We start from the raw sequence: 26,282 nt of genomic DNA, 5'->3' as shown, positions 1-26,282 counted from the left end.
TTAGAGACTCTTTTCTATCTCCAACACTTAACCCAGGGCAGAAGTGGAGTGACGTATTAGCAGCTCCTCCTTACTTGCCAGCATGATAAGTACACTTCCCCTTTTTTGCTTTTAGGATTTTACAGCTAAGCTTTACGGGAAAGGTAGAAGGAGTAAGAGGTAGAGAAGGGGTGCTGGTCATGACAGAAATAAACACAGAGGTGTGACAAAGCTTAGGAAATCCTAATAACTTCTTAAAGTCATTGGTAGTCTCTAACTCTTGCCGAGTTGGTAACTGGATGCCCTATTTCAGGGGTCCCCAACCTCCGGGCTGTGGACTGGTACCAGTCCACAGCCTGTTAGAAACGAGGCCGCACAGCAGGAGGTGAGTGGCAGGGCAGGTGAGTGAGGGAAGCTTCGTCTGCCGCTCCCCGTCACTCGCATTACCGCCTGAACCATCCCCCCCACCATCCGTGGAAAAATTGTCTTCCACAAAACCAGTCCCTGGTGCCAAAAAGGTTGGGGACTGCTGCCCTATTGGACTGATGCATCTTGATATTTTTCTGCTTTCTCCTGAAACCTCTCTGACTTTCATGATGCAGAGTTTTTCCTGAGAAAGTGACATTTAAGCTAAAATTCTGAAAGATGAGTTAGGAGTTACTAGGTGAGAGCGGAAGAATGTGCAGGAAGACAGAACCAGCATATCTGAAGTTCTTGAAGTAACGAAGGAGCATATTGGAGGTACTAAAGGAATGTCAGTACAGAAATAAAAATGGTGTGGTATCGGCAAAGGGATAGATGCATAGATCATTGGAACAGAGTAGACAGTCCAGAAATAGGATCCACAGAAATATCGTCAGTTGATGTTTTTTTTTTAAAAGGGTAGAGTTAATATTTTATTGTCACTTATCAGATGGCAGTTAGGTATATAGTGTTTATACTTGACCTTTCCTTTTTGTAAATAAAAAAATTACAAGTTTTAAACAGCCAATGGCTGTTTACTGGTCATGTCTTCAGAAAACATGATGAGGTTAATTCATTAATGGTGGCTTCAAGGTTTTCCTTATTGGTGCCAGAAAATTCACCCACTTTCTGTTCCTTTTTAAAAAACTGGAAGGTTGCCATGCATTTGACTTCACACTCTGAAGCAACATCCTCACAGTCATCCACATCTACTTTGAGGAACACCACGTTGGAATTCTTTTCAGAGAGAGAATGAAAGAAAGGCTTGATCATTTCGCAAGTCCCACACCATGTGGCTGAGAAGTCGACTACTAGGAGTTTCTCTCCTGCATTGTTCAAGGCGTCCTGAAAAGCATACTTTCTCTTAATCTGCTTCACCATTTTGGCTGCTGGGGTCCGATGAGCGACCTCACGGTGGAAGCAATGAAAACGGATCCAAGGGGCTGGACAGAGCTTTGGCCAGTTGATTTTTGACAAAGTTGCAAAAGCAATTCAGGAGAGAAACAGTGACCTTTTTAGTAAATGGTGTTGGCTTTGCATTCATATGCAAAAAAGAATTTTGATTTATACTTCACACTTTATATAACAGTTAATTCAAAATGCATCATAGATCTAAATGTAAACTGTGAAACTGTAAAGTTCTTGGAAGAAGGCATAAGGGAGAATATTTGTGACCTGAGGTTAGGCAAAGAATACTTAGATATGACACCAAAAGCATGATCCACTAAAGGAAAAAAATTGATAAATTGGACTTCATAGAAATTAAAAGCTTTTTGCTCTGTGAAAGACACTGTTAAGAAAATAAAAATACAAGCTACAAAGTGGGAGTAAATGTTTGACTACCACATATCCAATAAAGGACTTATGTTAAGAATATATAAAGAACTCTCAAAACTCAAGAGTAAAGAAACAAATAACTAAGTTTAAAAATGGGCAAAAGACATAGACATTCCATCAAAGAGGATATAAGGTTGATAAATACATGAAAAGATGTTCAAAATCATCATTTCTTTTAAAAATCATTTTCTTTTAAAATCAAAATCATTTCTTTTAAAAAAAGAAAATTTGGAATTTGCAGAAAAGTTGCAAAGGTAGTACAGGGTGAAATTTGTTAGTCTTTCCTTCTTTTTGATAGCTCTGACACTTTTGAATAGTACTGGTCTGGTATTTTGTAGAATATCCCTCAGTTGGGTTTGTCTGATGTTTTTCCGATGATTACACTTAGGCTATAGTGTTTTGGGAAGAATACTACAAGAGGTGAAGGACCCCTTTCTTTACATTATATTGCGGAGTACAGTATCAACGTTATTATCACTGGTGGCGTGGTGGTGTTAACCTTAATGATTTTTCTTTTACACTTTGGAAAACAGTTTGGTACTTTTTTATGGAGTTAAACATACAGTACCATATAACCCAGCAACCACCCTCTGGGTACTTACTCTAGAGGACAAAAACTTAATTTCACATAAAAATCTCTACACAAATGTTCATAGCAGTTCTATTCATAATCACCCCGAACTAGAAACAACCTGATGTTTTTCTGACGGGTAAATAGATAAATGATGGTACATCCATACAGTAGATTACTATTCAGCAACGAAAAGGAATAAATTATTTTTTTAAATTTATTTATTTTATTTATTTTTGGCTGCATTCGGTCTTAGTTGCTGCGCGCAGGTTTTCTCTAGTTGCGGTGAGGGGGGGCTCCTCTTCGTTGCAATGCGCGGGTTTCTCATTGTGGTGGCTTCTGTTGTTGTGGAGCATGGGCTCTAGGCATGCAGACTTCAGTAGTTGTGGCATGCAGGCTCAGTAGTTGTGGCTCACGGGCTCTAGAGCGCAGGCTCAGTAGTTGTGGCGCACGGGCTTAGTTGCTCCGTGGCATGTGGGATCTTCTGGACCAGGGCTCGAACCCATGTCCCCTGCAGTGGCAGGTGGGTTCTTAACCACTGCGCCACCAGGGAAGCCCAGGAATAAATTATTGATTCATGTGACAACTGGATGAAGTTTCTGTTGGGGTAATGGAACTTTCTGTATTGTGGTTGTGGTGGTGGTTACATGACTCTATATGTATTGCTAAAACTCATAGAACTGTACATGCAAAAAAGTTTCTTTTATTGTATGATAGTTTACAAAATGTAATTTTTAAAAAGTGAAGCTAAAGTAAAAAGAAAAAGAGTGCATACCTGGAACACAGAGAACAATGGGAAAAATAGCAAAAATGGTACGACTGAAGAATGGAGAGTAACCACATCATTTAGTCCTTGTAGGACTTAATGGACTTTAAGCAGGGGAATGACCTGATCAAGACATTTTAAAAGAGAGGTTTATGAAGTCTCTTTGATCTTCAGTGTGGAGAATGCATTGATGGGAGATAGAGTGAAGATCTAAGAGGAAGAATAGAAAATAAGACATTTCTTGCATCTTTCCCACAAATTTTGGTAAAACCCAATTCCTGAAGACTATTTTTGGTATTAGGATCTTGTGATGCTAAGAATAATTATAATTACAAGCACTCCTTTTGACTTTTTTAATACAACCTATATTTTTGTACATTATACTCTGCTTTTCATGTGAATAAATGAGACTCAGTTACCAACTAACATGATTTTGCCTAGTTGTGTCTATCCAATATTTTGGATTCAGAAGTGTTACCATCTTAAAAAAAATTACTTATGCAGTTCTTGGTATATTATTATATTTGCTCTTATTTTGTAAAAATGAGTAGAAGATTAAAGAAATTCAGCTGAGAATGATAAGTATGCTTATAAATTGAATATTAGTTAAGACCAAGATGAAAATTACAAATCTTTGGTTTTAGTCAGCGCTTATTGGATTAAAGAATATTAATCCAATATTGTGTGTGAAGTAAGAGAACAGATTTTTAAGAAAATGTGGAAACGTAATTATATTGTTGACAACAGGTTAGGTGAAATTAGGGACATACATGTTTTTGAAAAACTTAATAGTATCCCCCTTTTATCTTTTCACACATTTTAGTTTTCATACAAATTTTCGGGAGTAGAGTATATATAAATATAATGAATTTCCTGCAATGCTAGTGTTGCTATACGAAAATCTATTATGTCAAACTCATGAAATGGCCATTTTTTGAAGGCAAAAATGTTAGAATGTTGGCAGTTTTGTGTGGTTGAACCTAATATTTTTTTCCCAGATTGATTACATTCTTGTCTATAAGTTCTTGATTTAGAGAAGGGTATGTTTTATAGTTAATTTTCTAGGAGGTATATCTTGGTTCTGGTTCTGTACAAAAGTCAAAAAAGATTCATTGATTCGCAAAGAGACAGCAAAAATGTGAATTAATGTTCTTTTTTTAAACATAAGTTTTACCCACAGAAGTAATTCTCCTTTTTGAAATGCTAAAAAGATTGGTGAAACTAAAGTCCATCTTGAGCATTTCTACAGTCCTGGTTCTTTCCTCTTCTCTCCGTGGTGTCTATCTTTTCAGATATTTTCAGTCCATTTATATTTATGTACTTACATACATATATACACTGATTTATATATGTAAGTATACATATATACACACATACTTGTAGGAAATATATAGTATTGTATGGATTATTTTTTGTAAGGGGTATATTTATATATTTTGGCAGTATGATTTTTTCACTCTCCAGCATGTTTAGATCTGTGTTTTGTTGTTGTTATTTTCAGTTTCTGCATTGTGTTTTGTACGATAGCTGTACCAGTTTTATTTGGGCCCTCAGGGTTTTTACTGCAGATTATTTATAATTTTTTAAAACTACAAACAGTGGAGTCAGGAGTGTCCTGTATGTACTTTTTCATGCACCTGCATGATAGTTCCTTTAAGATAAAAAGAAGTGGAATTGCTGAACCATATGGTATATGCACTTCAAATGTTTTATAGGGAAATTTTCAAGTAGACAAAATAGAAGAGTGAACTTCTACTCGCCTTCAACAGTTATCATCCCATGATCAATCTTGTTTTATCTGTACTCTCACTTTATCCCTTCTCACATTTTTTAAACAAATTGAGATATCGTGTCATTTGATCTGCAAATATTTCATGTGTTTCTGGAAAATATAAGGTCTTTTTTTTTTTGGAGAAAAACACTATTATCACACTTGAAAATTAACAATAATTCTTTTAAAAAAATTTATTTATTTATTTAATTATTTACTTATTGGCTGTGTTGGATCTTCTTTGCTGCGCGTGGGCTTTCTCTAGTTGTAGAGAGTGGGGGCTACTCTTCGATGTGGTGTGCAGGCTTCTCATTGTGGTGGCATCTATTGTTGTGGAGCACGGGCTCTAGAGCGCAGGCTCAGTAGTTGTGGCGCACAGGCTTAGTTGCTCAGTGGCATGTGGGATCTTCCCAGACCAGGGCTTGAACCCGTGTCCCCTGCATTGGCAGGCGGATTCTTAACCACTGCGCCACCAGGGAAGCCCAACAATAATTCTTTAGTATCATTAAATATTCAGTCAGTGTTCAAATTTTAAACTGTTTTAATGTCAGAAACATTTTCTTCCATATTTTTTTACTTATTTGAATTAGGATCCAGATGAGGTTTACAGTTTGATTGGTTGATATACCTTTAAAAAAAAGTCTTTCAAACTATTTTTCCTCTTTTTCTCCCTCCCTCTCTTTCTCCCGTCCCTTCTCTCTTTCTTTCACTCCATCTCCCTGATTCCCCTTTCTTTCTCTGTCTCCAGCTTCCTTTCTTCCTCCCTCCCTCCTTCCTCCCATCCTTCCCTCCCTGTCTCTCTTTTTTAAATTTTGCAGTATTGATTGAAGAGACTGGGTGGTTTGCCCTGCAGATTTTTTCCATACTCTAGCTCTTGCTTATTGAATCCCATGGCATTGTTTAACTTGTTTTTTGTTCTCTGCATTTTCTGTAAATTTTTAGTTAGGTATGGAGGCTTGATGTAATTCAGGTTTGATTTCTTTTTGTTAAGACTGTTTTATAGAAGGTGTTGTCATTTTCTATAAGGAGGCACATATATAGGGTGATGATACATGCAATTTTTTTTTAGGATGTTTTTTTGATGTGGACCATTTTTAAAGTCTTTATTGAATTTGTTACAATATTGCTTCTGTTTTATGTTTTGGATTTTTGGCCCCGAGGCATGTAGGATCTTAGCCCCCCAAACCAGGGATCAAACCTGCACCCCTTACACTGGAAGGCAAGGTCCCAACCACTGGACAGCCAGGGAAGTCCCGATACATGCAGTTTTGATTTGGAAGATATTGCCAGACTGTCTTCCAGAACTGTTGTTTCAGTCTATACCTTTATCATTAGGTTTTTGAGAGTATCATTTCATACACATGTGAACTGTTACCGTCTAGCTTTCAAATTTTTTGGAAAATGTCTTCTTAGTCTTTAATATTTAATTCACTAATTACTAGTACGGTTTTTTTTTTCCTATTTTTTATTTTTTAGGGTTATTTGTATTTTTCCTAACGGGAATTGCCTATTCACAGTATGCTTTGTTTCTTATCCTGTTGGTTGTTGAACATTTTTCTTATTGATTTGTAGAATTTCATTAGGTCTTTTGATTACTCATCCTTTTTTTTTTTTTCCTGTTTTTATGATGCCAAATATTTTCTCTTAGGTTTTTACTAGTCTTTCATTTTGCTTATATTGTCCTTTGGTATTCAGAAATTATACCAGTCAGATCAATCAGTCTTTTCCTTTATGACTTATGTGTACTTTTTAGTTTATGTGAGAAAGGTTTCTTTGCCTAGAGGCATAAAAGTATTCACTTACATTTTTTTAATTATAAAGAACACGTAACATAAAAATTGCCATCTTAACCATTTTTAAGTGTACAATTGAGTAGTATTAAGTGCATTCACCTTGTGCAACTGATCTCCAGAACTTTTTCATCTTGCAAAACTGCAACTTTATACCCATTAAACAACAATAACTTGAGATTAAGTTTTCATGTTTAGGTATTTTATCCTCTGACTTTTTTTTTCCTTTTTCTTTCTTTTTTTTTTACTTTTGATATCTGGTAGGATAAATAAAACTGGTTTGTTGTTTTTCATAATTCTCTTTGTTATTTAAATATATATGTATATGCATATACATGTCTTTTCTCTACGTTATTAATATACTTCGTAAGAGGCATGAAAAATTCTGCTAGGATATTATCTGGATTTATATATTAATTTGAGAAAAATTATTTTTATTAGGTATATTGACTGTTTCTACATTCAAACTCAAAAGTTTTGTTCTTTTGGAAACTTAGTTTTCTACTAGAAGACCTTACTCATCATATTCCACAGAATTCTTTATTCCTAGGTAATTTTTATTTTTGTTTCTTCTGGGACGGAGTGATTCTGATTTTTTTTAAAAAATTGTAGTCCGTCTGTTCCCAGTTCTGATTTCCCCTTTCCCTCCTTTATTTTACTTTACATATTCACAGCATTTGTCACCTTCTAGCAGATTTGATAATTTACCTATTTATTATGTTTGTTGTTATTACCTATCTTCCTTACCTTCTCCCCAAATCTAGAATGTAATTTCTACAAGGATAGAGATCTGTCTTTATGAGTTTTATATTCCCTTTGAGTTTTATAAGGATAGGTATTCACGTTATATGTAAATAATGACTTTTGGGGAGTCTTTTCCTTTCTAGCATTAATATATTTTTTTCCTTAATTTATTGCATTGGGTAAGCCTTCCAGTACTGTGTTGAATAGTACATGTGATTTCGCACGTTATTAACTTGTTCTTAACATACATGAGAATGCATCTGTTACTTTATTCATAGGTATAATGTTTACCATTGGTTTCTGATAGGTTTTAACAAAGAAGGGAAGTTCATTTTTTGTTCTTACCTTGCCAAGAGTTTTTATTTTTGAATTTTGAATTTTATCAATGGGAAAAGGCACATAAATAATCTCTCGGGGAGTTTTCACTTTGTAGATGATACCACGAAGAGGCAGGAGAGTTGAACATACAGTGGTTGCTAAGAAACAGAAACTGAGGAGACCTTTTGGTCATCTTACAGGGGTGGAGAGACTGTTGGAGTTCAGGGTTACCAAGGCATCTAGAGCTTGAATGACCAAGATGGTGAAGAGAATATAAGCATAGAGAATTGAACCAAAAGCCTGAACCATGTTTCCACCAGAATTTGCTGCAGATTAGTAAACCGCACAAGCCAATAGGCAGAAAAGTTGAGCTGAAGGTGACTACTAAGAGGTTGAGAAGCTAAGCAGAATTTTCAGCAGTCTCATGGTACTAAAGAGAGGAGTTCTGGTACATATCTGAGGTTTTCAGTTGAGATCTCTAAATAACTGTATCCTATCAGTAAGGGTGAACCAGAGAAGGAGACCAGGTCTTTTTTTTTTTTTTTAATTGAAGTATAGTTGATGTATAATGTTACGTCACAGGTGTACAATATAGTGATTCATAATTTTTAAAGGTTATACTCCATTTATAGTTATTATAAAATATTGGCTATATTCCCTGTGTTGTACAATATATCATTGTAGCTTATTTTATACATAATAGTTGTGCCTCTTAATTCCATACCCCTGTGTTGCCCCTCCCCTTTCCCTCTCCCCACTGGTAACCACTAATTTGTTCTCTATATGTGTGAGTCTGCTTCTTTTTTGTTATATTCACTAGTTTGTTTTATTTTTTAGATTCCACATATAAGTGTTATCATACAGTATTTGTCTTCCTGTGTCTGACTCATTTCACTTAACATAATACCCTCTAAGTTCATCCATGTTGCTGCAAATGGCAAAATTTCATTCTTTTTTATGGCTGAGTAGTATTCCATTGTGTGAGTGTGAGTGTGTGTGTATACACATATACCACATCTTTATTCATTTATCTCTTAATAGACACTGAGGTTGCTTCCATATCTTGGCTATTGTAAATAATGCTGCTATGAACATTGGGGTGCATGTTGATAAGTCTTAATATGATTGAAAATTGGCTTCAAATTAGCTTAATCTCTGATTGGATTAGCTCCTGTTGCCTACCAGAAACTAAAGAAAATCTTCTATTGAAAAAGATAATATCAGTCACAGCCTCTACAGTTTTTGTTATGCAATACCTGACATTCAATCTCCAGAGTCCAGGCATGCCAAGAGTCATGAACAAGAGAGAAACAGATATAGAAACACATGATCAGATGTGGACTTCAGTGCCACTTCCTTCCCCCCTCTTTTGTTTCAGACAAGAAATCTATCATTTGATTTGTTTTTCCCCTATAGTTAAAGCATCATTTCTCTCTCGCCGTTTTCATTACATTTTCTTTGTCTTCAGTTTTCAGAAGTTTAACTGTGACCTGTCTTGATATGGATTGCTTTGGGCTTATGCTGTGTAGGATTCACTTAGCTTCTGGAGTCTGTAAGTTTGTGTGTTTTGCCAAGCTTGAGAAGTTACAAGTTTTTGTTTCTTAGAGGACTTTTTCAGTCTTACTCTCTTTCTTCTCTCTTTTTGGGACTCAGATGACATGGAAGATAAATTTTTTTTTTAAGAGTTTAAAAAAATTATTATTTTTTAAAAAAATTAATTAATTAATTTTTGGCTGCTTTGGGTCTTCATTGCTGCATGCGGGCTTTCTGTAGTTGTGGTGAGCAAGGGCTGTTCTTTGTTGTGGTGCACAGGCTTCTCATTGCGGTGGCTTCTCTTGTGGAGCACAGGCTTTAGGCGCGTGCTTTAGGCGCGTGGGCTCTAGAGCGCAGGCTCAGTAGCTGTGGTGCATGGGCTTAGTTGCTCCACAGCATGTGGGATCTTCCCAGACCAGGGCTTGAACCTGCGTCCCCTGCCTTGGGAGGCTGATTCTTAACCACTGCACCGGGGAAGTCCTGGAAGGTAAGTCTTTTGTTGTAGTCCCACAGGACCCCAAGGCTGTGTTTATTTGTTTTCAGTTTTTTCTCTCTGTTGTTCAGATTGGGTAGTTTCTATTGTTCTGTCTTCCAGTTCAGTGATTCTTCCCTCTGTCCTCTCCATTCTACTGTAGTTCTCGTCTGTTGAGTCTTTTGTTTCAGTTTTTATATTTTTTCAGTTCTGAAGTCTTTTCTTTTTGGTGTATTTTTTCTTTGTTGAGACTCCCTATCTTTTTGTTTATTTGTTTCAAGCATGTGCATGACTGCTCTTTGAGACATTTTTATAATGGCCACTTCAAACATTATGTCAGGAGGGGTGCCATCAGGGTTCTAAGCCAGGATCTACCTCTCAATAACTTTATGAATCCGGGCAACCTCTGGGGTTTTTATCTGTAATTTAATCTCTATGTACCTCACTTTTCACATGTGTAAAATGGGATTAATAACAGTAATTAGTGACAGTAACTGCTTCACAGGATTATGGTAAGGGTAGAGTTAATATGTATAATATGTTTATAGCATTAGCTAAGCACATAATATATGTTCAGTAAATATTACTTAACACTAAAAAAAAAAGTCTTCATCAGATAATCTTACCATCTTCCTCATCTTTTTTTTTTTTTTTTTTTTGCGGTATGCGGGCCTCTCACTGTTGTGGCCTCTCCCGTGGTGGAACACAGGTTCTGGACGCGCAGGCCCAGTGGCCATGGCTCACGGGCCCAGCCGCTCCGCGGCACGTGGGATCTTCCCAGACCGGGGCATGAACCCGTGTCCCCTGCATCGGCAGGCGGACTCCCAACCACTGCGCCACCAGGGAAGCCCCATCTTCCTCATCTTGGTATTGGCTTCTGTGGATTGTCTGTTTTCATTCAGTTTGACATATTTCTTGTTACAATGAGTGTTATGAGAGTTCTTGTTATGATGAGTGATTTTTATTTGATACCTGGACATTTTGGATATTATGTTCTGTGACTCAGGATCATATTTACACATTCTGATGTAGTTGGCTTCTTCTGGCACTGTTCCAACATGGGAAAGAGGGGAGTGCTCTGTCACATTACTGCCCAGAGGGTATAGAAGTCCAAGTTCCTCACTCTGCCTCTGTTGATTCTCAAGTTGGTGGGAGATTCCTCATTACTGCTTGTCAGCGATGGGAGTTCTGGCCTCCACTGACTTTTCCTTGGCTGGGAAGGCAGGTGTGCCTCAGTGTACACCTGTACTGAGGGGGAGGGGAGGGCCTTTTTACTGTTGGGCAGTGGTGAAAGGCCTGACTCCACTAGGCCTCTTCTGACACCAGCCTACACCAGGAAGGGGGAAGTACACCTTTTAACTGCCAGTTGGACATCTAAGCTTTCCATGTGGTCTTCACTGACACCAAGCGGAAGGAGGTCTCATTATCACCTGGTAGGGACCAACTCCCAAATGGCCTTCTCTGACACCACTGTGGTGTGGAGTATGGGGTACCTTGTTACAGTTTGGCAGAGGTGGAAGTCTAGGCTCTCCACTTGACCTTTGCTGGTGATGCTGGCGCCACAGTTCTGTTTTGTTTTGTTTTATAGTGTTTGTCTGGGTATAACAGCTTTTTGTCTGGATTGTTTCTTTCCTGATCTATTGGCTGGGAGAACAGGAATTTGTTTTGTTTGTTTGGTTTTTTGGAGGGTCTGGGCCTATTGGTATTTCTAGGTTGCCAGCTTCTTAAACTCCAAGTCTAGAATATATAGGGCACAGAAGAAAACCCATAGAGCTCACCACTATATTGTTTTCCTTTGATCTGGTGATTTCTGCCTGATCTGCTTTCATTTCTCCTTTAGAGTCTTCTTTTTTTTTTTCGGTACGCGGGCTTCTCACTGTTGTGGCCTCTCCCATTGCGGAGCACAGCCTCAGAACATGCAGGCTCAGCAGCCATGGCTCACGGGCCCAGCCGCTCCGCGGCATGTGGGATCCTCCCAGACTAGGGCACGAACCCGCGTCCCCCGCATCGGCAGGCGGACTCTCAACCACTGCACCACCAGGGAAGCCCTAGAGTCATCTTATATTTGTTATATATGTTGTCCAGGACTTTTAGTTTTACTTAGTGAGAAGAATAGGGAAAAATATATCTATTCCACCTTTCCGGAAGTGGAAGTCCTCAAGTACTTTAAATTCTTAATTATTTAGTTTTCATTTTAATTAATATTACCTTTTAGTCTGCTTGCCATATGCTTGACTGGGTAGAATTTTATCAGTGTGCCTCACTTATAGGGCTTTAAATTTTTTTTTAAATGAAAGTATGGCTCACCATCTAGAAGTAGAAGTTTTAGAATTAATCTTTTAGTCTTAATTATTTTTCAGAAAGAGCAATAATTTTCTATATCCCATTTTATTAAAAATATATACATAAAACCTCTAGTTTTTGTTTGCTTCAAGAGAATGTCCCAAGGTAGCTTATGTATTAATTATGAATATCTTAATGAATTTAGAATACTACTTTAAATATATTAAATTTATTTACTGCCACCACCCTCACCCCCACCCTTACTCTCATTTTCTAGAGTGGATTGCATTAATTTCATGTGATTGATCCAAATAGCTGTGACTGACTGTAATACTGTTTTCCTGATTTCAGGCTCTCTTTACAACTACGTCAGAGGTTGAATTAATATGCTAAGAAATCACTAAGTACTGTTCTGAGGGGTTTTGAAATAAATGGGGTAAGTTTAATATCCTCTTAAATACTACTTGGATTTTTATAGTGAATTCCTGATTTCGGCCTATATGTGCCAGACATGAAGCTGGACGCATCAAGCGGGAAGAATATCTTCACTTTGATTTTGCTCTTTGCTTGTAGTGCTTTTCAGTTTTCTTTTGGATCAGGAGCCCCTTGGAGAGTTTACTTAAAGCTGTAGTCACTTTTCACAAACATTCACAGATGTTCAGAGAGTTCGAGGACCTTCTGAAGTCCCCCAGAGTTCACAGGCCTTGGGTCAACCATCTCCTCTATAGTTTTTTTACTTTTTTACATGCTTTGTTGCTCTTTTAAATATCACAATGACCCTGAGAATTCGTGGCTTGTATTCATATTTAACAATGAAGAAACTGCTGCTCAAAGTGGTGTGTGATTTATCTGGTCATGTAGCTGTCAAACATGAGTCTAGAATTGAAGACTTTCCTCAATTGTGACAGTTTCTCAAGGAGGCATCAACATTTTCTAAGGTTCTTGATACTTAGTGTCAAAACAAATACTTTTACCCTTTTTATTTGCCTTTTAATTTTATATGTTTTCTTTCTTATGTATAGAAGTTTAGAAGATAAGTATGTATTCAGATTTCTTCTAATTTTTTCTCTTTTCTTTTTTCAGTGTAGAAAAATCCAAAGATTTGACACACTTAAGTGAATGCAGACACACACATATACTTAGACTTTTTAAAATTTTAAAAACATAATGGGAATCTAAAAGAAAAGAAAAGGAATGTCATTTAAGTTGCAATTATTTGACTTCTTTTTGTCATATGTTTATTGGCTGTTGGTCTTCTATCATTTAAAAAATTTTTTAACCATTTTTTAAATTGAAGTATAGTTAATTTACAGTGTTGTGTTAGCTTCAGGTGTACAGCAAAGTGATTCAGTTATATATATATTCAGTTATATTCAGATATATATATATATATATATATATATATATACTTTTCCAGATTCTTTTCCACTATAAGTTATTACAAGACATTGAGTATAGTTCCCTGTGCTATACAGTAGGTCCTTATCTATTTTCTATATAGTAGTATATATCTGTTAATCCCAAACTTCTAGTTTACCCCCCCCCAACCTGCTATACCCTCTAGTAACCGTTTGTTTTGTATGTCTGAGTCTGTTTCTGTTTTGTAAATAAGTTCATTTATATCATTTTTTTAGATTCCACATATAAGTGATATCATATGGTATTTGTCTTTCTCTGACTTACTTCACTTAGTATGATCTCTGGGTTCATCCATGTTGCTGCAAATGGCATTATTTTGTTCTTTTTTATGGCTGAGTAGTATTCCATTGTGTATATGTACCACATCTTCTTTTAGTATTCCATTGTATATATGTACCACATCTTCTTTATCCATTCCTCCATTGATGGGCATTTAGGTTGCTTTCAGGTCTTGGCCATTGTAAACAGTGCTGCAGTGAACACTGGGGTGCATGTATCTTTTTGAATTAGAGTTTTGTCCAGGAGTGGGATTGCAGGATCATATGGTAACTCTATTTTTAGTTTTTTAAGGAACCCCCATACTGTTCTCTATAGTTGCTGCACCAGTTTACATTCCCACCAAAAGTGTAGGAGGGTTCCCTTTTCTCCACACCCTCTCCAACATTTGTTATTTGTAGACTTTTTAATGTTTAATGGTGGCCATTCTGACTGGTGTGAGGTGATACCTCATTGTAGTTTTAATTTGCAGTTCTATAATAATTAGCAATATTGAGCTTCTTTTCATACACCTGTTGGCCATCTGCATAAATATTTTTTGTTTAATCTTTCAGAATTTTTATAATTATGTTATGTAGAAATCTAACTTTTTTCTCTTAAATTAGTTAATTCTTTCTGATTGCATTTATTGAATGTTTCTTTTCTTGCCCACTGTTTGAAGTCTACCTTTATCATATATAAGATTCCCATATATACGTGTATTTGTCTGGCTATGTAATGTTCTTTTGATCTCTTTTTATATTGCTATGTATTTATACTCTTTTTTTTTTTACATAAATTTATTTTATTTATTTTTGGCTGCGTTGGGTCTTCGTTGCTGTGTGTGGGCTTTCTATAGTTGCGGCGAGCGGGGGCTACTCTTTGTTGTGGTGCACGGGCTTCTCATTGCAGTGGCTTCTCTTGTTGCTGAGCACGGGCTCTAGGCACACGGTCTTCAGTAGTTGTGGCACGTGGGCTCTAGAGCACAGCCTCAGTAGTTGTGGCGCACGAGCTTAGTTGCTCCACGGCATGTGGGATCTTCCCGGATGAGGTCTCAGACTCGTGTCCCCTGCATTGGCAGGTGGATTCTTAACCACCGTGCCACCAGGGAAGCCCTATCATACTCTTTTTTTTTTTTTTTTTTTTGCGGTACGTGGGCCTCTCACTGCTGTGGCCTCTCCCATTGCGGAGCACAGGCTCCGGACGCGCAGGCCCAGCGGCCATGGCTCACGGGCCCAGCCGCTCCGCGGCATGTGGGATCTTCCCGAACCAGGGCACGAACCCGTGTCCCCTGCATCGGCAGGTGGACTGTCAATCACTGCGCCACCAGGGAAGCCCCCCATACTCTTTTAATGTTATATTATTTAATGTAACTTTTAAGTTTTCTCTCACTAGACTTCCAAAAATGTTTGTCTTGCTCTTTTTTTTGGTAGTAATTCTTACAGACTTACTTTAGAATATATTCATCAAGTTAAAACAATAAGAATATGAAGGATTTTGATTAGAATTGCATTGGGTTAAAGATTCATTTGGGGGAAAAAATGATACCTCTTTATTATCTATACTTATGCACCTTGTGGAATCTTCTCTGTCTCTGTACTCTTGGGGACTTTGCTTATGTTCTCTGGCTCCCAGGGGTCTTTTCCTGGCCTTCTCATTAGAAAGCTGAAGTTGCTTTCTCTCAGAGTCTTGGTGCTACCCTCTCCCCCCGCACCTCACTGTTGCACAGTTATACCCCATTGAGGCCCTCCTGGGTTGAAAGGTTAGGGGGAAAAAAAGGAGAAGTGAGGAGTTCCCCCGCTCCAATACTCTTCATACAACGATGGCTCCTTTTTCTAGTTCCTTAGGAGGTTGGGGCCAGTTTTCTCTTAAGCTTTTAGGTTTCCTGCCTCAGTAGTATAGCTTTATAACTTGGACTGTCTTCAGAGTGGGTCAGAAGAGAAAGAAAAGAGAAGGAACTGGAAACCTCACCCCCAAACTTATACACTTTCCAGCTTGCAGATGACCCTTTTACTCCAGTGAGAAACAGGGGCTTTCTCTTGGAGTTTTTGCTATGTGCCTCTGCTGCGTAATTCTGGGACTCTACCCACCCTCATGTTAAAGTGGTAAACAAAGAAAGGGTTTTTAAAATAGAGTAAACTCACTGCCCTATTGCTTATTCTTCAAGTTTTGACTTCCCTCCCCAGTGCACCTGCCATTGTTTATTTTTCAGAGTTCTCAGGTAGTTGCTTTTAGGATTCTCTCCAGAGTTTTTACTAGTTGTAATGGGTGGGAGAGATGTAATGGGCTTACCATATTGGCTGTCACTAAAAGTCACGTTATTTCATTTTGAAAATTATTTTTATTTTCTAAAAATTCTTTTTTGTTGGTTACTATATTTTATGAACAGCGTTTTTTTATTTTATGGATATATTGGCCTCTTTTTTAAAAAAATAAGTTTATTTATTTTTGGCTGTGTTGGGTCTTCATTGCTGCACGTGGGCTTTCTCTAGTTGCAGTGATTGGGGGCTACTCTTCGTTGTGGTGTGCGGGCTTCTCATTGCGGTGGCTTCTCTTGTTGCGGAGCACAGGCTCTAGGCACGCGGGCTTCAGTAGTTGTGGCACGCGGGCTCAGTAGTTCTGGCTTGCAGGCTCTAGAGCGCAGGCTCGGTAGTTGTGGCGCATGGGCATAGTTGCTCTGCGGCATGTGGGATCTTCCCGGACCAGGGCTCGAACCCATGTCCCCTGCATTGGCAGGTGGATTCTTAACCACTGTGCCACCAGGGAAGCCCCTATATTGACCTCTTGAATCTCTCTGAAGATACCAATATAAGTTAAACATCTTATTTCTTTTTTTTTGCTTTACTCTCTCTTCTGTGGGTCATGGTGCCTGTGCTTTTTCACCTTAGTGCCTCTCTTAGTTTTTATTAAGTAGCTGGTGATTCTTGGCTTTTCTTCTTTATAGAATTTTTAAATGAAGGTCTAAATCAGTGGTTGCCCAACTTGAATACATGTAACAGTCCCTTGGGGACCCAGTTTAAATGCAGATTCCTAGCTTCACTCACAAAAAAATCTGATTCAGTATGTCTGGGGTGCACCAGTATGATTCAGTATGCACTTAAACAGTTTAAATGATTCTGATGCTGGTAACATCTTGGTAACTGGTGTAATTTGGTACAGGTCAGTGTTCTCCCTTACAAAGCATTGTTTTCCACTGAATATCATTGCTGACCACAGGACTCTGCCAGTTGGTTTCCTACTTGCTGTGGTAAATGGGATGTGGATTCCTCCCCACCCCACCCCTTTTCTTTGCATTTGCAAAGACAAGGCTAACAAGCTTGTCCCTGTCCCTCCTTCAACTTCTGCTATAGGGAAGGAATTTATCTGCAGGGAGAGTTCTGATTACTTCTGAGTTATCTTCCCTCGATCACAGTCTATTGAGATTGTCCTTAACCTGCTATTATCTTCAACTCAAAGTTCACACTATAAGCCCTCTGACAGAGACTTTAAACCCACAGTAAGTGCTGTGGCCAGCATTTACTCTTTATCATCAGAGTTGTACTGGTCATCTTTGGTGATTTTTCACTCATTTGTTCTGTGGCCTGACATGAGGTGTTTAAGAAGGAGAAGAGATAGACGCTCAGTCTGCCATCTTGAACTGGAAGTCCATTGTTACTTTTAAAGCGATGTTGATTTCTATTATGCCAAGAAGTATTTCTTTTGAATTCTCACATAAAATAAACATCATAAAATCTGTAGCAGGATCACAGTTTACTCATACTCACTTAGGTGTGCAAAGAAAATATAGCTTCTTTATTTTTCTATAAGTCATCTCTTCCTTTTGATGAACTCTGGGAACTGGGTAACTGGAGGAAGAGTACCAGTCTTACTCCAAGCTGGTAAACTAAGTCTTATGTAGTAATTTAAATTGATCTCTTTGGATATTTCAGTCTCTGTTTGGATACTAGTCATTCAAGTATTATCTCTTCTCTCATGCCTTCCCACAATGGAATCCAGACTTATGGGTGCTTGTGTGACCTTGTAATCATGGAAGGATACCAGAACCCTCAATCCATGTGCTATCTTCTCTGTTTCTCACTGGTCTCTCCTTTAAAGTAACTGGTCAGGCTATTCCCTGGAATTGTGACTACTGTGGTGCTTTTGTCCTTGGGTATTCTTCAGATATCTGAAGCTGAAGTTTACAACTGATGTTACTTAAGATCTGTTTTCTTGGTTCCCAGGATGTATTGCCATCTTCCCAGGTGTCACAGGTAACCTGATGTCTGGCTAGGGATTCCCATTGACTTGCTAGCCAGGTGGTCTCTTTTCCAGGCCTCTGCTATGGAGCTACTTTGCCCCTATGACAATGACCTCTTCTGGCAAACTCAACATCCAGCATCTTAAGTTACCTTTCCTGAGCTACTTTACAGCACCCAGGAATTTCCCAGAGCCTTCCATGGCACAGGGGAGAAAAGGGAGACCCCAGAGCCCATCTCACACCTTCCTCAATCTGATTGTGCTTCTGTGCCTATGCTTTGATGTGGCTCTCTCCAGCTTGTGCTAGATGTGCATGAGGGGAGGTAAAAGTTTGGTTGGGGGGCAGGGCAGTTGGGGCCGTGCAGGATGTTACTGGAAGGCAGTGACTTCGCACTTTCTCAACAGGAAGCAGAGCAAAATCCATTCTAACTCCCAGATTTCCCCACTCCTTCAAACATTCCTTTCCTTTTGCAGCCTCCAGCTGGAGAGGGTAATGGGAGTACTGGGCTGATCACTTGCTTCTCCTGTCTCTGTTCTACTTCTTTATCCCACAGTCCTTTGGCCAGAATCAGGAATTTGAGGCTTTAATTTACAGTCTCTAGGTTTTATCCTCCTTCTAGGCATTATGTTCTAGCTGTCATGAGCAGAAGGGATATCTGCTCTACAAAGTGGAAGAAACTGTACTCTGAGTCTTTCAGGCTTGGTCAGAAAATATTAGTGTTAAAAAATTTTTCCTTCTTTGGGAAAACCAGACTTTTAAGACTTAATCTTGCTGCAAAATCCTTTCTTTAATTCAGAAGGTGAGCATTAAATATTTCTCTTTTATATTTAAACTTCTCCAAGGAAATGGATGCTACTCATAGAATAGTAGGGAAGTAAGTAGAACGAAATGCAAATGGGAAAAGCATATCAACAACTGCTTTCATAATCATTAGGATATATCTACCCTCATTACTCTTCTTTTTCAAAATTTCCTTGTTTTTTCTTACAGATTTACTCTTATTTTTTTACTCTTTTTATTTACTCTTTTCTTATATGATTATGTTTCTAAAACACACTTTGGTTTTTATTTGACTTGTATTAAGCCTATAACTTTCAGATCACTTTTTATCTTTTTTTTTTTTCCAACATCTTTATTGGAGTGTATTTCTCTACAATGGTACATTAGCTTCTGCTGTATAACAAAGTGAATCAGCCATACATATACACATATCCCCATACTCCCTCCTTCTTGTGTCTCCTTCCCACCCTCCCAATCCCACCGCTCTAGGGGGACACAAAGCACCAAGCTGATCTCCCTGTGCTATGTGGCTGCTTCCCCCCAGCCATCCATTCTGCATTTGGTAGTGTATATATGTCCATGCCACTCTCTCACCTCGTCCCAGCCTACACCTTCCCCTCCCCGTGTCCTCAAGTCCACTCTCCGTGTTTGCGTCTTTATTCCTGTCCTGCCCCTAGGTTCTTCAGAACCATTTTTTTTTTTTTTAGATTCCATATATATGTGTTAGCATACGGTATTTTTTTTTAAACATCTTTATTGGAGTATAATTGCTTTACAATAGTGTGTTAGTTTCTACTTTATAACAAAGTGAATCAGCTATACATATACATATATCCCCATATCGCCTCCCTCTTGCGTCTCCCTGCCACCCTCCCTATCCCACCCCTCTAGGTGGTCACAAAGCACCAAGCTGATCTTCCTGTGCTATGTGGCTGCTTCCCACTAGCTATCTATTTTACATTTGGTAGTGTATATATGTCCATGCCACTCTCTCACTTCGTCCCAGCTTACCCTTCCCTCTTCCCGTGTCCTCAAGTCCATTCTCTACATCTGCATCTATATTCTGGTCCTGCCTCTAGGTTCTTCATAACCATTTTTGGTTTTTTTTTTTTTTTCTAGATTCCATATATATGTGTTAGCATATGGTATTTGTTTTTCTCTTTCTGACTTACTTCACTCTGTATGACAGACGCTAGGTACATCAACCTCACTACAAATAACTCAATTTTGTTTCTTTTATGGCTGAGTAATATTCCATTGTATATATGTGCCACATCTTCTTTATCCATTCATCTGTCAATGGACACTTAGGTTGCTTCCATGTCCTGGCTATTGTAAATAGAGCAGCAATGAACAGTGTGGTACATGACTCTTTGAATTATGGTTTTCTCAGGGTATATGCCCAGTAGTGGGATTGCTGGGTTGTATCGTAGTTCTATTTTTAGTTTTTTAAGGAACCTCCATACTGTTCTCCCTAGTGGCTGTATCAGTTTACATTCCCACCAACAGTGCAAGAGGGTTCTCATTTCTCCACACCCTCTCCAGCATTTATTGTTTGTAGACTTTTTGATGATGGCCGTTCTGATTGGTGTGAGGTGATAATCTCATTGTGGTTTTGATTTGCATTTCTCTAATGATTAGTGATGTTGAACATCCTTTCATGTGTTTGTTGGCAATCTGTATATCTTCTTTGGAGAAATGTCTATTTAGGTCTTCTGCTCATTTTTGGATTGGGTTGAGTTTTTTTTGATATTGAGCTGCATGAGCTGCTTGTATATTTTGGAGATTAATCCTTTGTCAGTTGCTTCATTTGCAAATATTTTCTCCCATTCTGAGGGTTGTCTTTTCGTCTTGTTTATGGTTTCCTTTGCTGTGCAAGAGCTTTTAAGTTCCATTAGGTCCCATTTGTTTATTTTTATTTCCCTTTCTCTAGGAGGTGGGCCAAAAAGGACCTTGCTGTGATTTATGTCATACAGTGTTCTGCCTATGTTTTCCTCTAAGAGTTTTATAGTTTCTGGCCTTACATTTAGGTCTTTAATCCATTTTGAGTTTATTTTTGTGTGTGGTGTTGTGGAGTGTTCTAATTTCATTCTTTTACATGGAGCTGTCCAGTTTTCCCAGCACCACTTACTGAAGAGGCTGTCTTTTCTTCATTGTATATTCTTGCCTGCTTTATCAAAGATAAGGTGACCATATGTGCATGGGTTTATCTCTGGGCTTTCTATCCTCTTCCATTGATCTATATTTCTGTTTTTGTGCTAGTACCCTACTGTCTTGATTACTGTAGCTTTGTAGTATAGTTTTTCATTTTCAAGATGGCTTTGGCTATTCGGGGTCTTTTGTGTTTCAATACAAATTGTGAAATGTTTTGTTCTAGTTCTGTGAAAAATGCCATTGGAAATTTGATAGGGATTGCATTGAATCTGTTGTTTGCTTTGGGTAGTATAGTTATTTTCACAATATTGATTCTTCCAATCCGAGAACATGGTATATCTCTGCATCTGTTTGTATCATCTAAGATTTCTTTCATCAGTGTCTTATAGTTTTCTGCATACAGATCTTTTGTCTCCTTAGGCATGTTTATTCCTAGGTATTTTATTCTTTTTGTTGCAGTGGTAAATGAGAGTGTTTCCTTAATTTCTCTTTCTGATCTTTCGTTTTTAGTGTATAGGAATGAAGAGATTTCTGTGCATTAATTTTGTATCCTGCTACTTTATCAAATTCATTGATTTGCTCTAGTAGTTTTCTGGTAGCATCTTTAGGATTCTCTATGTATAGTATCATGTTATCTGCAAACAGCGACAGTTTTACTTCTTCTTTTCCGATTTGGATTCCTCTTATTTCTTTTTTTGTCTCTGATTGCTGTGGCTAAAACTTCCAAAACTATGTTGAATAATAGTGGGCAGCATTGTCATGTTCCTGATCTTAGAGGAAATGCTTTCAGTTTTTCACCATTGAGAATGATGTTGGCTGTGGTTTTGTCATATATGGCCTTTATTATGTTGAGGTAAGTACCCTCTATGCCTAGTTTCTGGAGGGTTTTTATCATAAATGGGTGTTGAATTTTGTCAAAAGCTTTTTCTGCATCTATCGAGATGATCATATGGCTTTTCTCCTTCAATTTGTTAATATGGTTTATAACATTGATTGATTTACGTGTATTGAAGAATCCTTGCATTCCTGGGATAAACCCCACTTGATCATGGTGTATGATCCTTTTAATGTGCTGTTGGATTCTGTTTGCTGGTATTTTGTTGAGGATTTTTGCATGTGTATTCATCAATGATTTTGGACTGTTACTCATAGAATGAGTAGAATGAGTTTGGGAGTGTTCCTCCCTCTTCTATGTTTTGGAAGAGTTTGAGAAGGTTAGGTATTAGCTCTTCTCTAAATGTTTGATAGATTTCGCCTGTGAAGCCATCTGGTCCTGGGCTTTTGTTTGTTGGAAGATTTTTAATCACAGTTTCAATTTCAGTGCTTGTGATTGGTCTGTTTATATCTTCTATTTCTTCCTGGTTCAGTCTTGGAAGGTTGTGCTTTTCTAAGAATTGGTCCATTTCTTCCTTGTTGTTCATTTTATTGGCATATAGTTGCTTGTAGTAATCTCTCATGATCCTTTGTATTTCTGCAGTGTCAGTTGTTACTTCTCCTTTTTCATTTCTAATTCTATTGATTTGAGTCTTCTCCCTTTTTTACTTGATGAGTCTGGCTAATGGTTTATTAATTTTGTTTATCTTCTAAAAGAACCAGGTTTTAGTTTTATTGACCTTTGTTATCGTTTCCCTCATTTCTTTTTTGTTTATTTCTGATCTGATCTTTATGATTTCTTTCCTTCTGCTAACTTTGGGGGTTTTTTGTTCTTCTTTCTCTAATTGTCTTAGGTGTAAGGTTAGGTTGTTTATTTGAGATGTTTCTTGTTTCTTGAGGTAGGATTGTATTGCTATAAACTTCCCCCTTAGAACTGCTTTTGCTGCATCCCATATGTTTTGGGTTGTCGTGTTTTCATTGTCATTTGTTTCTAGGTATTTTTTGATTCCTCTTTGATTTCTTCAGTGATCTCTTGGTTGTTTAGTAACATATTGTTTAGCCTCCATGTGTTTGTATTTTTTACAGATTTTTTCCTGTAATTGATATCTAGTCTCATAGCATTGTGGTTGGAAAAGATAGTTGATATGATTTCAGTGTTCTTAAATTTACCAAGGCTCGATTTGTGACCCAAGATACGATCTATCCTTGAGATTGTTTCATGAGCAGTTGAGAAGAAAGCATATTCTGTTGTTTTTGGATGGAATGTCCTGTAAATATCAGTTAAGTCCCTCTTGTTTAATGTATCATTTAAAGCTTCTGTGTCCTCATTTATTTTCATTTTGGATGATCTGTCCATTGCTGAAAGTGGGGTGTTAAAGTTCCCTACTATTATTGTGTTACTGTTGATTTCCCCTTATGGCTGTTAGCATTTGCTTTATGTATTGAGGTGCTCCAGTGTTGGGTGCATATATATTTACAATTGTTATATCTTCTTGGATTAATCCCTTGATCTTTATGTAGTGTCCTTCTTTGTCTCTTGTAATAATCTTTATTTTAAAGTTTATTTTGTCTCATAAGAGAATCGCTACTCCAGCTTTCTTTTGATTTCCACTTGCATGGAAATGGAATATCTTATTCCATCCCCTCACTTTCAGTCAGTATGTGTCCCTAGGTCTGAAGCAGGTCTGTTGTTGACAGCATATATAATGGGTCTTGTTGTTGTATCCATTCAGCCAGTCTGTGTCTTTTGGTTGGAGCATTTAATCCATTTACATTTAAAGTAATTATCAATATGTATGTTCCTATTACCATTTTCTTAATTGTTTGGGGTTTGTTTTTGTAGGTCTTTTCATTCTCTTATGTTTCCTGCCTAGAGAAGTTCCTTTAGCATTTGTTGTACACTTTGTATCTTAACAATTTCCCAAATAGGAAAATAGTCTGTGTCTCTATTTTCCATATCTTTAAAAAACATTTATCATAAATTGATACAGCCACTATGGAGAACAGTATGGAGGTTCCTTAAAAAACTAAAAATAGAACTACCATATGACCCAGCAATCCCAGTGCTGGGCATATACCCTGAGAAAACCAGAATTCCAAACCAGTAATGTACCACAATATTCATTGCAGCACTATTTACAGTAGCCAGGACATGAAGCAACTTAAGTGTCCATCGACAGATGAATGGATAAAAAAGATGTGGCACATAGATACAATGGAATATTACTCAGCCATAAAAGAAACGAAATTGAGTTATTTGTAGTGAGGTGGATGGACCTAGAGTTTGTCATACAGAGTGAAGTAAGTCAGAAAGAGGAAAACAAATACCATATGCTAACACATATATATGGAATCTAAAAAAAAAAAAAGTTGTGAAGAACCTCGTGGCAGGACAAGAATAAAGATGCAGACATGGAGAATGGACTTGAGAACACGGGTAGGGTAGGGGTGGGCTGGGACGAGGTGAGAGAGTAGCGTGGACACATATACACTACCAAATGTAAAATAGATAGCTAGTGGGAAGCAGCCGCATAGCACAGGGAGATCAGCTCGGTACTTTGAGACCTCCTAGAGAGGTGGGATAGGGATGGTGGGAGGGAGATGCAAGAGAGAGGGGATATGGGGATATGTGTATACGTATGGCCGATTCACTTTGTTATACAGCAGAAGCTAACACACCATTGTAGAGCAATTATACTCCAATAAAGATGTTGGGGAAAAAAACAGTTATCAATAAGGTTTTGTAAAATTTCGAAACATGGCTTTAAAATATAGGGCCCCTATTCTTTTTTACATGATTTTTTTCCTTTTTGATTCTGTGTGTGTGTTTACGTGTGTGTGTGTGTGTGTGTGTGTGTGTGTAAGAGAGCAAAATCCAGTTTGCAGCTCAGTTCCTTCTGCTTTGTGGCTTTTTCCTGTGTGTTCCCATTGTACTTTGTCTTTTCTAGAATTCCTCATATTTGTGTTTACGCAGGTGGATCAGGTCAAGGCCAGGCGCTCAGGTATTGCTTGTCTTTTTTGCCTTAGTTCCTAACAGATTCCTGCTCATAATAGGCATGGGGGAATAAGCAATTTCTATACTTCTTCCGTGATTTATTTTTCTCCATTGTACTTACCATATTCTAACATACTATATTATTAACTTATTTGTTTTATTTATCATGTATCTCCTCCCACTAAATTATAAGTGCCACCATGGCAGGGATTTTAAACTATTTTGCTTACTATTATATTTCTAACACCTAGAAGAATACCTGGCACAAAGTTGACCAGTGATTATTGTGGAACGATTAATTAACGAATTGTTCAAATTTAGATAATTGCCTAAATTATACCATACGATCTGTAAAATATGATAGGTATAAATGCTGGGATGGAAAAAAATTTAAGTAATCATAAAACTGTAGAGTTTAGGGACTTCCCTGGTGGTGCAATGGTTAAGAATCCATCTGCCAATGCAGGGGACATGGGTTTGAGCCCTGGTCTGGGAAGATCCCACATGCCGTGGAGCAGCTAAGCCCATGCACCACAACTACTGAGCCTGCGCTCTAGAGCCCGTGTGCCACAACTACTGAAGCCTGCACACCTGGGGCCCGTGCTCTGCAACAACAGAAGCCACTGCTATGAGAAGTCCGCGCATGGCAATGAAGAGCAGCCCCTGCTCGCCGCAACTAAAGAAAGCCGGCGCGCAGCAACGAAGACCCAACACAGCCATAAATAGATAGATAGATAGATAAATTAAATTTATATTAAAAAATAATAAAACTGTAGAGTTTAAAAGCCAGGAAGACCTTAGTAACATGTAATTCTGTTCCATTTTGGGAAATGACCAAGAAGTGAAATGACGTGATTTAAGCATGGAGTCAGTTAATTGTAGAGATAGAACAAGAATTTAGAACTCAAGTAAAATTTAATAATTAATAGTGGTGTTAGGATATGTGGGAGGCAAGATGTGTGATTGTGGGTAAGAAAAAGAACAGGTTCTGGAATCAAGTAGATATAGGTAAGTGACCAGCCTCCCATGCATCAGTTTCCTCCTCTGCAAATCAGGAGTAATTCTACCTTTCTTATACATTGTTCTGGGACATGTATGAGACAAAGCATATTAAGTTAAGAATGTACCCTGCCAGGCATTTAGTGAAGGCTCAGTAAAGGTGGCTCCCGTTATTCCTATTTGGAATATTTTGCTTGATATCCCAGTAAACACCATTTAGGTTTTTTTCCCTCATAGCATGTTAACACAATTTGCAATTGTGTATTTAATGTCTGTTCTCCATTAGATTGTAAGCTCCATACAGGCATGAGTTGTGTCTCTTTTCCTTATTGTGCTGTATCCAATGTCTTATACAGTGCCGGAAACATGATAGGCCCTGTGTAAGTATGAATTATTTAATTAACTTGAGAAGGTTGCTAAGGAGTTTGAAAAGAGGAACATTTGATGAAAACCTTTATGACTAGCAAAGGTTGAGAAGAATTAGGTGGGCAGCTTTATGTTAAAACCATAGGTACCTTCTTAGGATCAGAATCATATACTTCT

The 26,282-nt window shown here is 37.9% G+C and overlaps 1 protein-coding gene and 1 pseudogene across 1 annotated transcript in view; one reads left to right on the top strand and one right to left on the bottom strand.

Moving 5' to 3' along the window:
* Positions 1 to 26,282, top strand: part of NCOA1 (nuclear receptor coactivator 1) — a 200,945-nt gene that overhangs the window by 16,120 nt on the left and 158,543 nt on the right. The window lies entirely within an intron of this gene.
* On the bottom strand, positions 985 to 1,323 carry LOC136133614 (thioredoxin pseudogene; annotated as a pseudogene).

The sequence above is a fragment of the Phocoena phocoena genome, chromosome 14 (assembly GCF_963924675.1).
Source record: "Phocoena phocoena chromosome 14, mPhoPho1.1, whole genome shotgun sequence".
Classification (NCBI taxonomy): Eukaryota; Metazoa; Chordata; class Mammalia; order Artiodactyla; family Phocoenidae; genus Phocoena; species Phocoena phocoena.
This window is presented reverse-complemented; position numbering and strand designations above follow the sequence as displayed.